The 12,328-nt window shown below is 39.3% G+C and overlaps 1 protein-coding gene across 2 annotated transcripts in view; it reads right to left on the bottom strand.

The window, feature by feature from the left end:
• The window catches only part of RASGRP3 (RAS guanyl releasing protein 3), a 107,643-nt gene that overhangs the window by 60,517 nt on the left and 34,798 nt on the right, over positions 1-12,328 (bottom strand). The window lies entirely within an intron of this gene.

The following is a 12,328-nucleotide window of genomic DNA, read 5'->3' as shown; positions in this document are numbered from 1 at the left end:
TAATGCTGCATTATGAGGACAGAATGTTTACAGTTTAGCGCATCCTTTTGTAGATTGATCTTTTCCCTCACACAACACAGAGTAAACATCAAAGATCGCCATGCATGTTTAGTTCATTCCAACTTTTATTTTAATATATTGTTCAATTTTTGTCCACTAGTCCAAAAGAAATATGTAGTGATGTTGGAAAACAAAAGTTACACTAAGGCACATGTCATATAATTGATGCACTCTTTTACAGCCCATTTTATTTTCTTTATGCCTGATAACTGAAGTACTAACAAAATGTGGGTTATCTGTAAAGCAGAACAGATTGTAACAAAAATTGTTTCATGTAGTATTACTGTTTAATGATCGATTTTTAAGGTAATGCATTTATTGATCGGAAACCCACAAAATGGTTAATACTAAAGTTCACAGGCACATTCTACAGGGCATACACTCATGTTTAAGAGGGAGATTTTCAAAGGCACAAAGGAGGGAAAGTGTCCAGTTCCCTTTGACAGTCAGTTGGAGCTGGGCACCTAACTGTTCTTTGTAAATCTCTCCTAACAATTTACAAGACCCTTAAGTAGCACTTTCAACACCTACTAAAATGCATTTATTTTAAGGATTGCACAGTATTATTATTATTATTGGTTGATTCCAAATTTCTAGAAATCTAGTCAGCCTTTTAAAAAAGTCTACAATTAGAGAGTAGAAGGGACTATTAAGTGGTATATAGATTCTCCATAGAATTTCTTGTCAACCTTTATTTCAAATCTCAACTTGTTCTACTTACATAAATTTCTTTTAAATACAGAACATGTAATGAACAATATGTAGCATATCCAGCCACTTTTCAGAAAAAAAAAGCCAATGGGAGACCTACCGTGGTCCATGAATCTAAACATTGCTGGAATTCTGACAAGTTTCTTTTTAAAGGATGCTACGTACTACCTAACTTTTTGAAGTTTTGTCAGGTAATCCACTGAACAGGATATACTCTGTACTCCACCCATAGATATACACTTTATGGCAACTATCAGATCTGACATAGACCACACCCTTAACTCTGCCTCCCCAGGGATAGTATCCTTCCAACACCGCTTTTACCAAAGCACCCCACCAAACAGGCTATATCTGATCTTCCCCACACAAACTCCTTCACCACATTATTCTAAAATAACTCTTACTTCACAGCAATGGCAGAAGGTCCTGCTAAGAATTCACTAGGAATGAGGCTGTTGAATTCACGATGCAGTTATGTTACAATAAAGACCTTAAAAGCAAAATATAAGGCCAAGATTTTAAAAAATAAAAGGGGTCCCTAAAGTTAGGCTGTTATATCCCTATCTAGGTACCTAAATATGTGGCTTAATTTTCCACAGGATCAAGCACCCAACAGTTTAAACCAACCTCAGTTGACATTTATTCCCACCCCAGTCAACCCCCCCACCCCTAAACAAATCTTTTACAAAGGTAAGTTACTGCACTTTAAAATACTGTTTCAGTCAATACTTTAAAATTACAAAAGTAATCATGGCACATTTCTTGGAGTGAGGAATATTTGCCTAGTAGAACTGTAGGAAAGCACGCAATTCAGTCCTGCTTTTCAGTTCGTTAGTGCTGCTTTACATTGTAATAGCTCCAGATAATACAGCTAATTAAAATAATTCAATTATACTATTGAGAGGGTGAAACAGCAATAGCTAATGTCCCCATGTTAATATCAGTGAGGTTTTTATACTGTGGCATCTACCCACCTACTTATATGGCCTCATCGTCACAGTATCTAAGCTCCTCACAGTCAGTAATGGATTTTTATCCTTACAACACCTATGAGACAAATACAGTTTCCATTTTTACAGACAAAAAACATGGTAGACTAAGCAACTTGGACAAGGTATGTGTCTGTGGCTGAGCCAAGAACTGAACCCAGGTCTTGAGTTCCATTCCAGTGCCCTAACAATTAGATCACCCTTCCTACGTAACTCATTCTCACCATTTGTGTTGTTATGTGCAAACCTCAGATTAAATAATATTGCTACATTACTGTAAGATATCATATCACCATGGTATCAAAGTGCTATCCCACAATTAAAGATAGCTTTGTGGTAACAATGTCCAGCTCTAAACAGCAACAAGAATACTCAGTGCTATATAATTACAAACATTCAAGATTCATAGACTACTAATGGGAATTCCACATTCCCAGGCGTGACCCTGTAAGGTGCCAAGTGTCTTTGGGGAAGTGCTAAGTATCATTGGTTACCACTGGCTTCAAACGGGAGTTGAAGGTGCTCAGTCCCAGTATTTGGGCAGGGACTGGAAGCATAATCATTTTTATGTAACCCAAAATGTTACCTAGAGAGACTTTCCAAAAGGTTAAAAAAAATCAAAGGTACAGGACAAGAGAAGGTAGAGATTCTGGAGGAATGCAATCAGGTCATCAGACATAGGATATAGTGTGAAATGTTAGGGTACTTATTTGGAAAGCAACATATTACATTCATAAAGTTCATGCTCTGTTCCAAGCTATGTATAATTCCCAGAACAAACAAAAAAAATCTTCAATGAGAGAGAATTAAGAGTTAAGAAATATAAAATCTTAAATGGAACCTCATTTGAGTGTATTTCAAAAACACCCAGAAAGGCTGGAAATGTAGAATTATTGTTCTGGTAACCAGGGGTGGCTCTAGGCATTTTGCCGCCCCAAGCACAGCAGGCAGGCTGCTTTCGGCGGCATGCCTGTGGAGGGTCCGCTGGTCCCACGGGACCAGCGGACCTCCGAAGGCAGCCTGCCTGCGGCCCTTGTGGCATCCAGCAGAGTGCCACCAGGGGCTTGCTGCCCCAAGCACGTGCTTTGTGTGCTGGTGCCTGGCGCCGCCTCTGCTGGTAACAGCATTAATGCTTACCATGTAACCCTGCCTACTAACACAGGAATATCATAGAACAACATCTTTTCAAAGTTTTTAACATAATTGCCTGCAAAGGAAATTGGCCTAGATTCTAGACACGTTGATGCCCATTACTCCTTCATGGAGAACTAGTAAGGTTTACTCTTCAAATTTTGATCCTTAGCATTCTTTTGAGAAATGAAAGACACCTCTTAAGAGTTTGAGACGGAACTGTGGGTAATGTGCAACCTTAACTTTTAGCTGAGTGAAAATATAATATGTTCTGGATTGCAGTCTTTCAGTTCATAGGAAGCAAAATCAAAGAGGAGTTTTGCCAACAAGTATTTTTAAAAAACAACTTTTTCTTCACTGGGCAGATGAAATGGCAATAATTTAATTGCATCAGAGAGTGTGCTAGGAGCTTCCAAACAGAGATGAGATACAAAATCTCTGCCCCAAGAAACTTCTCAATTTATTCTGAAATGATACAAGGAGACGGGTAATGAAACAGCAGTAACTGTAAGGGTAGAGGAGTAGAGACAAAGGCAACATCAATAAGATTATAATGTAACTCAGCAAGACTAGCTCATCCCATTAAGGGTTTTTTTTTTGGTCTTATCATAGAAATACAATAAAAGTCATAGCTGGTTAATCATAGGTTTAGAAGTAATAAAGGCTTATTGGACATAGGTAGCAACACCTTGTAAATAACCTTACTGTAATTCTCTGGGGCCATCAGCTCTAAATTTTTAGCAAAGTTTGTTTCAAAGGAGCTAATTTACTCCAAATTTTACAGTGTACCTATTGTTTGCTGGGACAGGATCTTAAGAGCTTAGCTGGAGCTGAGTGAACACTCAGATATTGTAGTAGATACAATTGACATGGTTATGTACCAATTCTCAGTGCTTTGTTTAAGTCACTCCCTGTAAGTTGGGATACAACACTAATATTTCTGGGGACTGAGTCACAGTGTAAAATATGTTATGATTATCTGTTGACACATCACCTTTCTGGATAGACGTTGCTATTCAGAAGTGCTGTTTCTGGGAAGGGAGAAAGGTCTATGGCGATATAGGTCTGAGTAGGAAGTCGTAATGAATTAAGTTATCTATCCTTGAACCCACATATGCAGGAAGTTCATTAAGCAAACTAATCATTCTGTTCTGTGATTGTAATATTATTGGAAGTTATTTATATGGTGATATTGTGGTCTGGCTAGTTCTGTTTAAATGAACATACAGGTAGTGAGCTCTTGAGAAATGCTGTGAGATTTCTTTTTAGAAACAGAGTATATTGCCAGTACAATGGGTGATCTTTTTCATACTTGTTGAATCACTTTCATAAGTGCAAGCACAAAGAAACAAAAACATTACATGTTGTGAACAAATGTGCATTTAAACTTTAACAATCTCAAGTCATGGCTCCTGTTGTCAGTGGTAAAACCAAAAGACATCTTCACTGCAAGAGGCTACTAAGAGGTGGTCTACATACACAAGTTACAGCAGTTTACCTTAAATTAGTTTAAAAATTGATTTAGTTAAACTAGTGCAAACCCCCTGTGAGGGCACTCATATTCGTTTAAAACTGGTAATATTGGTAAGAGAGGCACTAAACCAATAGGTCAGGTTTAAACAGATTTCAGAATGTCTAGACACAAAGTTACACTTAAACTATCCCCCTAGTTAAACTGGCACAATTGTGTGTGTAGAATTTTCCCTGTTAATTAAAAAAAGAAGCCTATTTTTCTTCTGCCTAGTGACAGAGACACAGATGAACATTCCAGCTCTGACATTCAAGCACTTCAGTGGTTCTTGGTTCACCCATAAACTTCACAGAGTAAATGTGAGAGAGACATTCTTTACAAGGTTAAAGCATTCTTGGTTGTTTTTTTCAGTAAACATTTTCTAAAAGAAAATGGATATTCTTCTTAACAGGAGCCTCAGTCATATGATTGCTCAAGGGAAAGACAAAAAGCTGAGTGCAAACAGCCGAACGGGAAAATGTAATAGCAGCAGAAGGCACAAGAGAAGTTGCCTTTAGAATATCCTCTATATTTTTACTCTTTTCTTCTATATCTGTCTTGTCTATTTAAATTATAAACTCTTCAAGAGAGGGACTGTCTACAGCACCTAGCACAATGGGGCCCCAGTCCTTGGTTGGTTCCTAGGCACTACTGTAAACAAACATGACTACTAATAAATAAATAAGAAGAGGGAAGACCACATGGGCAATGTAAATGCTGTACCTTTAAATCCATGGGGGGAAGGGCAAATAAGCCATCTATTTGGACCACAGTTAATACAGGCAGTAGGATGGAAAAGTCACTGTTCTAGATGTTTTCCCACCCCACTAGAGAGCTTTTCACAAGCATTTAAGTTTACATGTAAGTGATCAGTACTTTTACTTATTACTATGCAGATAACTACATTTTTACTTCAAATTGCTTGCATTAGCAAAGTATTTAAAGTCCTCCACAGAATGTTTAAGAACAGATCATATTTGCCTCACTAACCACAACTGAAATCACTGATATCCTCTAAACTTGTTAAAAATGATATAGGCCCACTTCAAATGCTGCAGAACTTTGTTCAACATTTATTGTATTTACTGAACAAGGGAATACCTATGTCCAAAAGACCTTGTTGTAAGTGAAACCAGATACCGTGGAATCTTTTATAGTGAACTCTGATCTAGCAATACTGTACATAAAGGACCAAATCCTAGTTTGGAACAAGGAAGGATGGCAGAAGGCCGTAAACACAGTGGAACCTCCATCTTTTAGCAGCATGGGAAGTGTAGGGTTCAGAGAAGCCATGCTGGGGGAACTTTGCACACCACAGTGCTCCATAGTAGTGTTCATAGGGAGAATGACAGTGATGTGGCTAATTGGTCCTGGACTGGTCAGTACTGCCAAGTCCTCTAACAAGAGATGCTTCTGTATCCAACAGGCTGCATAATCAACTGCAGAGCTGCTCCACAGCTTAGGTTTTTGGACAAAGGATTCCATCTGCCCCTTTGAACTCCCCTATCCAAAACTGGTTTAGAACATATACTGGATCAGACCAAAGGTCCATTTAGCTCAGCTTCCCGTCTTATGATAGTGACCAATACCAGATGCTTCAGAAGGAATGAACAGAACAGGGCAATTATCAAGCGATCCATCCCTTGTTGTCCAGCCTCAGCTTCTGGCAGGCAGAGGCTTAGAGACAGAGTGTGGGATTGAATCCCTGACCATCTTGTCTGATAGCAATTGATAGACCTATCCTCCATGAACTTATCTAAGGGGTTGGCTACACTGGCGCTTTACAGCACTGCAACTTTCTCACTCAGGGGTGTGAAAAAAACACCCCCCTGAGCACTGCAAGATACAGCGCTGTAAAGCACCAGTGTAAACAGTGCCGCAGCGCTGGGACCGCGGCTCCCAGTGCTGCACACTAATCCCCACGGGGACGTGGAGTACACACAGTGCTGGGAGAGCTCTCTCCCAGTGCTGGCGCCGCGACCACACTCGCACTTCAAAGCGCTGCCGCGGTGAATGGTGAATTCCATCAGTTGACTGTGCATTGTGTGAAGAAGTACTTCCTTATGTTTGTTTTAAACCTCCTGCCTATTCATTTCATTGGGTGAACCTTGGCTCTTGTGTTTTGTGAAGGGGGTAAATAATACTTCCCTATTCACTTTCTTCACACTATTCATGATTTTATAGACCTCTATCATAGCCCCACCTCAGTTGTCTCTTTTCCAAACTGAACAGTCTCATTCTTTTTAATCTCTCCTCACATGGAAACTGTTCTATACCCTTAATCATTTTTGTTGTCCTTCTCTGTACCGCTTATAATTCTAATAGATATTTGCGGTGGGATGACCAAAACTGCATGCAGTATTCAAGGTGTGGGTGTACCATGGGTTTATATTGTGTCATTATGATATTTATGGTCTTATTATCTATCCCTTTCCTAATGATTCCTAACATTGTTAGCTTCTTTGATTGCCACTGCATACTGAGCGGATGTTTTCAGAGAACTATTCAGAACGACTCCAAGATCTTTCTTCAGTGGTAACAGCTAATTTAGACCTCATCATTTTGTATGTATAGTTGAGATTATACACTACTTTGCATTTATTTATCAACACTGAATTTCATCTGCTATTTTGTTGCCCAGTTACCTAGTTTTGTGAGATTCCTTTGTAACTCTTCACAATCAGCTTTAAACTTAATTATCTTGTGTAATTTTGTATCCTCTGCAAGCAAACATCACCACTTCAGTGTTTACCCCTTTTTCTAGATCATTTATGAAGGTGTTGACCAGCACTGGTCCCAGCACAGATCCCTGGGGGACCCTGCTCTTTCCCTCACCCTGCTGTTTACCTGTCTTCATTCTGAAAACTGACCATTTATTCCTACCCTTTGTTTCCTGTCTTTAACCAGTCACTGATCAATGAGAAAAGACCTTACCTCTTATTCCATGGCTGCTTACTTTACTTAAGAGCCTTTGGTGAGGGACGTTGTCAAAGGCTTTCTGAATGTCCAAGTACAGTATACGAACTGGATTACACTTGTCCAACATGTTTGTTGACCCCCCACCCCAAAGAATTCTAATAGATTAGTGAAGCACGGTTTCCCTTTACAAAAGCAGTGTTGAGTCTTGCAACAAATCGTGCTCATCTACATGTTTGATAATTTTGTTATTTACTATAGTTTCAACTAATTTGTCTGGTTCTGAAGTTAGGATTACCAGCCTGCAATTGCCAGGATCACCTCTGGAGCCTTTTTAAAAAAATTGGTGTTACATTAGCTATCCTCCAGTCATCTGGTACGGAGGTTGATTTAAGTTATAGATTACATACCACAGTTTGTATTTCTGCAATTTCATATCTGGATCCCTTAGACTCACAGACTTGAAGGTCAGAAGTAACCATCATGATCATGTAGTCTGACCTCCTGCACATTGCAGGCCACAGAACCTCACCCATCCACCCCTGTAATAGACCCCTAATCTCTGGCTGAGTTACTGAAGTCCTCAAATAATGGTTTAAAGACTTCAAGTTACAGAGAATTTACCATTTACACTAGTTTAAACATGCAAGTGACCTGTACCCCCATGATGCAGAAGAAGGTGAAAACCCCACTAGGCACTCTTCCAATCTGACCTGGGAAAAAATTCTCTCACCAAATATGGCGATGAGTTAGACTCTGAGCAAGTGGGCAAGACGCACCAGGCAGATACCTGGGAAAGAAGTCTCTGTAGTAACTCAGAGCCCTCCCCACTTAGAGTTCCATCTCCAGCCATTGGCGTTTTTTGCTATTGGCAGTTGCCGATGGACCACATGCCACTGTAGGCAGTTCCATCATACTATCCCCTCCATAAACTTATCAAGCTCAGTCTTGAAGCCAGTTAAGTTTTTTGCCCTCACTGCTCCCTTTGGCAGGCTGTTCCAGAACTTCACTCCTCTGATGGTTGGAACCCTTCGCCTAATTTCAAGCCTAAACTTACTGCTGGCTAGTTTATATCCATTTGTTTTTGTGTCCACATTGGTGCTTAGCTCCTCTCCCTCCATGGTACTTATCCCTCTGATGTATTTATAGAGAGCAATCATATCTCCCCTCAGACTTCTTTTGGCTAATCTAAACAAGTCAAGTTCTTTAAGGTAGGTTTTCCATTCCTCACATCATTCTAACAGCTCTTCTCTGCACCTGTTCCTGTTTGAATTAATCTTTCATAAATATGGGAGATCAGAATTGCACATAGTATTCCAGATAAGGTCACACCAGTGTTCTTATAATGGTACTAACACTTCCCTGTCTCTACTGGAAATACATCACCTGATGCATCCTAGGACTGCATTAGCCTTTTTCATGGCCACATCACATTGGCATCTCATAGTCATCCTGTGATCAGCCAATACACCCAGATCTGTCTCCTCCAACTGATAAGTGCCCATCTAATAGCAAAAATTCTTGTTGTTAGTCCCTAAATGCATGACCTTGCACTATGCACTATTAAATTTAATCCCATTTTTATTACTCCAGTTTAAAAGGTTGTCCAGATCCTCTTGTATGAAATTGCGGTCCTCTTGCACATTGGTTGTATCTCCCAACTTTGTGTCATATGCAAATTTTATTACATACACTCAATTTGTGCACCAAGGTCAGTAATAAAGATGTTAAGACTGATCCCAAGACTGATACCTGAGGAATTCCACTAGTAACCTCCCTCCTGAATGACAGTTCACCTTTCAGTAGGACCTGTTGTACTTGCCCCTTTAACCAGTTCCTTATCCACCTTCCAAGTCTCATATTAACATCTTCTCCAGTGTAACTAATAATTTTCCACATGGAACTATATCAAATGCCCTACAGAAATCCAGGTAGATTAGATCTACTGCACTTACTTTGTCTAAAAAGTCAGTTATCTTCTCAAAGGAGATCAGGTTGGTCTGGCACAATCTACCTTTTGTAAAACCATGTTGTATTTTATCCCAATTACCGTTCACCTCTATGTCCTTACCTACTTTCGCTTTCAGAATCTGTTTTTCAAAAGTCTCCCATAATCACACAATTCCTAATAGTATTTATTTCATTAAAAACATTAGAAGTCTCTATCCATGTCCAAATCGGATCCTGGTGGTCTGTAACACGCCACAAGCACTGTATAGGGGAGCTTCTAGTAGCTTTCTTCCCCAAAGTGATTTTGGCCCAGACTCTGTCTTATTCATTCCATCACTTCTAATTTCTTTACCGTCTATCTCAGTGGATCTCAAACTTTAGCAACATGAGGACCCTTATTTTGATTTAAAATTTTTCATGGTCACCAAACCCCCTGCTAATTCAGAACAGTTTTTTCACATAATTAAGGCCTCTAGAAATGGCTGAACTAGAGTATATTAAAATACGCCCAAGAAGTAAAACCAGAAACGATTATCATGATTTGTAAATACAATCTCCATGTTGAGGGGTGATCATGTGCCTATTTTTCCTTTTGACTCCTATTACTTCATATATTACACCCACAGTTCTGTCTCTGAAATGCACATTAGTTTCAGATACATTTGTGGCCTCCTACTGTAAAGAAGATAACTTTTGCTAGTGCTGATCATGAAATGTCAGCACTAGCAAAAGTTCATCTTCTCTCTTGTGAGTGTGTCCAGTGTGAAAGTCAGATTCAGCAATACTATAACCATGTGTAAGCAACACAGGATGCTGTTAGACTGGGGGTGACAGCAAGAGACTTTCAAAGCCAAAGAAGGTAGAAAGGTAGGTGCCTGAGAAAAAAGGGGCTGTACAAAAACGAGGGGCACAGGGTAAGGATGCTTACATGTCATAACAGCCAAGCAAGGAGAAAGAGCCATTCTGAGGGCATTATGCTTGATCCTTTACTTTTGATGACCACAGAGAATGGCTCTCATACAACTGCTCCTTCCCCAAGCAAGAGGGGAGCAGAGACCGGCAGTTCAGGGCTGATACATAGTATCCTCTCCGCTTCCTGGCAGCAGTGTTCCACTTACTCAATAAGAGCTCATCTTTAAAGAGCCACTACAGATTCAAATTATGCATGTAGGGAGACATGATATCAAAGCCAAATACCTGACATCTGGCAGATCTGCTGTGGGATCCTGGGATCTCATGCAAATTCATTTGAATGTGCAATGGACAGCAACCACAGAAATTGGCACTTATGCAAAGTCAGGATTTTGCATTTGCACAAAGCATTGGATGGCTCATAATTCACACATGAATGGCCCGACAGGAAAGTAGGCAGAAACCTCTGTGAATTAGAATTGGGAGGCTTCGACAAGACATTCTTTTAATAAATCTGTCCTGCTGATGCTGAACATCAAAATACATGAAGAGCCTTCCTTCCTAGTCTATTTTTTGTGCAAGCTTCCCTAGGGAAGGCGAGTGAAACAATGGCAGACTCATGGTTTCTGAACAATGATGCAGGGAGAATTTGTTTTTAAAAGGTATATAAGTGGTATTGTTTGAAACCAAACATTTCAATGTTCTTAAAATAGTAATTCTTTCCTGAAAAAATGGTATTATTCATGGTGAAGCAGAAAAGACAGTGCACTTTTCTCAGTAGTTAGTTTGATCAGATTTAGATACATATTTTGTTTTGTTTCCTCCCAAAGAAGAATCAGCTGATTAAGCCCCATTCCCTTGACAACAGCCTGTCTTGGGAGACAAACTGATCAGTACAATAACATAAAAAAAGACAACAAGCTTCCAGGGCTATTTATAGCATTCTGAAAACAAGTTGATAGAATAAAGAATTAAAAGACACAGCGTCAGTGCAGTTCCTTCCTTCTGCCCACTGCTAAAAAATTAATTTATATCTCTAAGTTACTGGCACACAGCAAGCATTATTAAGAAACAGTATATATATCACCCTGACACTATTACGTAGATTACATCAGTGGACTTGTTAAGGATTTAAAATCCTATTTTGCAAACTTACTAGCTACAACAGATTTCCACCCTCCCATTAGAAGATTTATGACAAGGAAATGTAAGCTTATTTGAGACTGAAAACAAAAATAATAGCATAACTAGCCCCCAAAGGGGAGGTATGTGTGTTTTTTAAAATAAGAAAACCCTTCTCCACTGAAGGGAGGAAAAAAACAACATCTGACAAACACTGACTAGAGAACAATACTTAAGCATACAGTACATCATACAAGAATGGGAAATTTGACCTTCCTTGGCTTGACTTGTAGGGGGTTCCTTCCTAAAACAGATACTTAACTAACAACTATTCCAACACAGGCTCAGTTCCAGGAGAACAACAGCATACACTGCAATAGATCTCATAAAAATATAAAGCATCATTGGTCTATCCAGTTGGATTTTAGAATGTTTGTTTACTAATGTACATTACTAGAAGTTTGTAAAACAAGGGGAGAGAAGAGAACAATATTTACAGCCTAAACTATTTTCTCCTGAAAAAGGTCTGTGGGGAATATTAGAGATATGTATTTTTTTTGCAGATTCTGTGCCTGCAATATTCTTTTAGTGTTGTCATTCTGTGACAGCTTGAGTATATAAACTACTCTACCTTTAACATACCAGAATTTTATATTCCACTAAGGATTTGGCTGCACTAGAAGTTTTTAATCCTGAGGTAAACAGATTGCCAATTAACCTGAGGTAGTTAACACCTTTGTACAGGCTAGTGTGAGCTCTCCCCAAACATTTGTAGACTGGAACATAACTCCCAGACCAGCCTAATTAATTCATGTATGTGGGTGAAGGGCACTGGTAAGAGAGTTTAGTCTCCTCTTTATCATGAGAGCATTAATGTCTCTTGACTAGATTATTTTAATCAGAAATTTTGGAAAGGCTCGTTTGGTCACCTGACAGAGTATCTGCAGTGGTAATTTGGAAATATATCAAACCAACTATCGTGTGAAAACCTGACTGCATCCTGTGTAGAGAAAATCCCAGGTGAAAA

This window comes from Chelonoidis abingdonii, chromosome 3 (genome assembly GCF_003597395.2).
Source record: "Chelonoidis abingdonii isolate Lonesome George chromosome 3, CheloAbing_2.0, whole genome shotgun sequence".
NCBI lineage: Eukaryota > Metazoa > Chordata > Testudines > Testudinidae > Chelonoidis > Chelonoidis abingdonii.
Note: the sequence above shows the minus strand (reverse complement) of the source record. Positions and strands in the feature narration are given on the sequence as shown.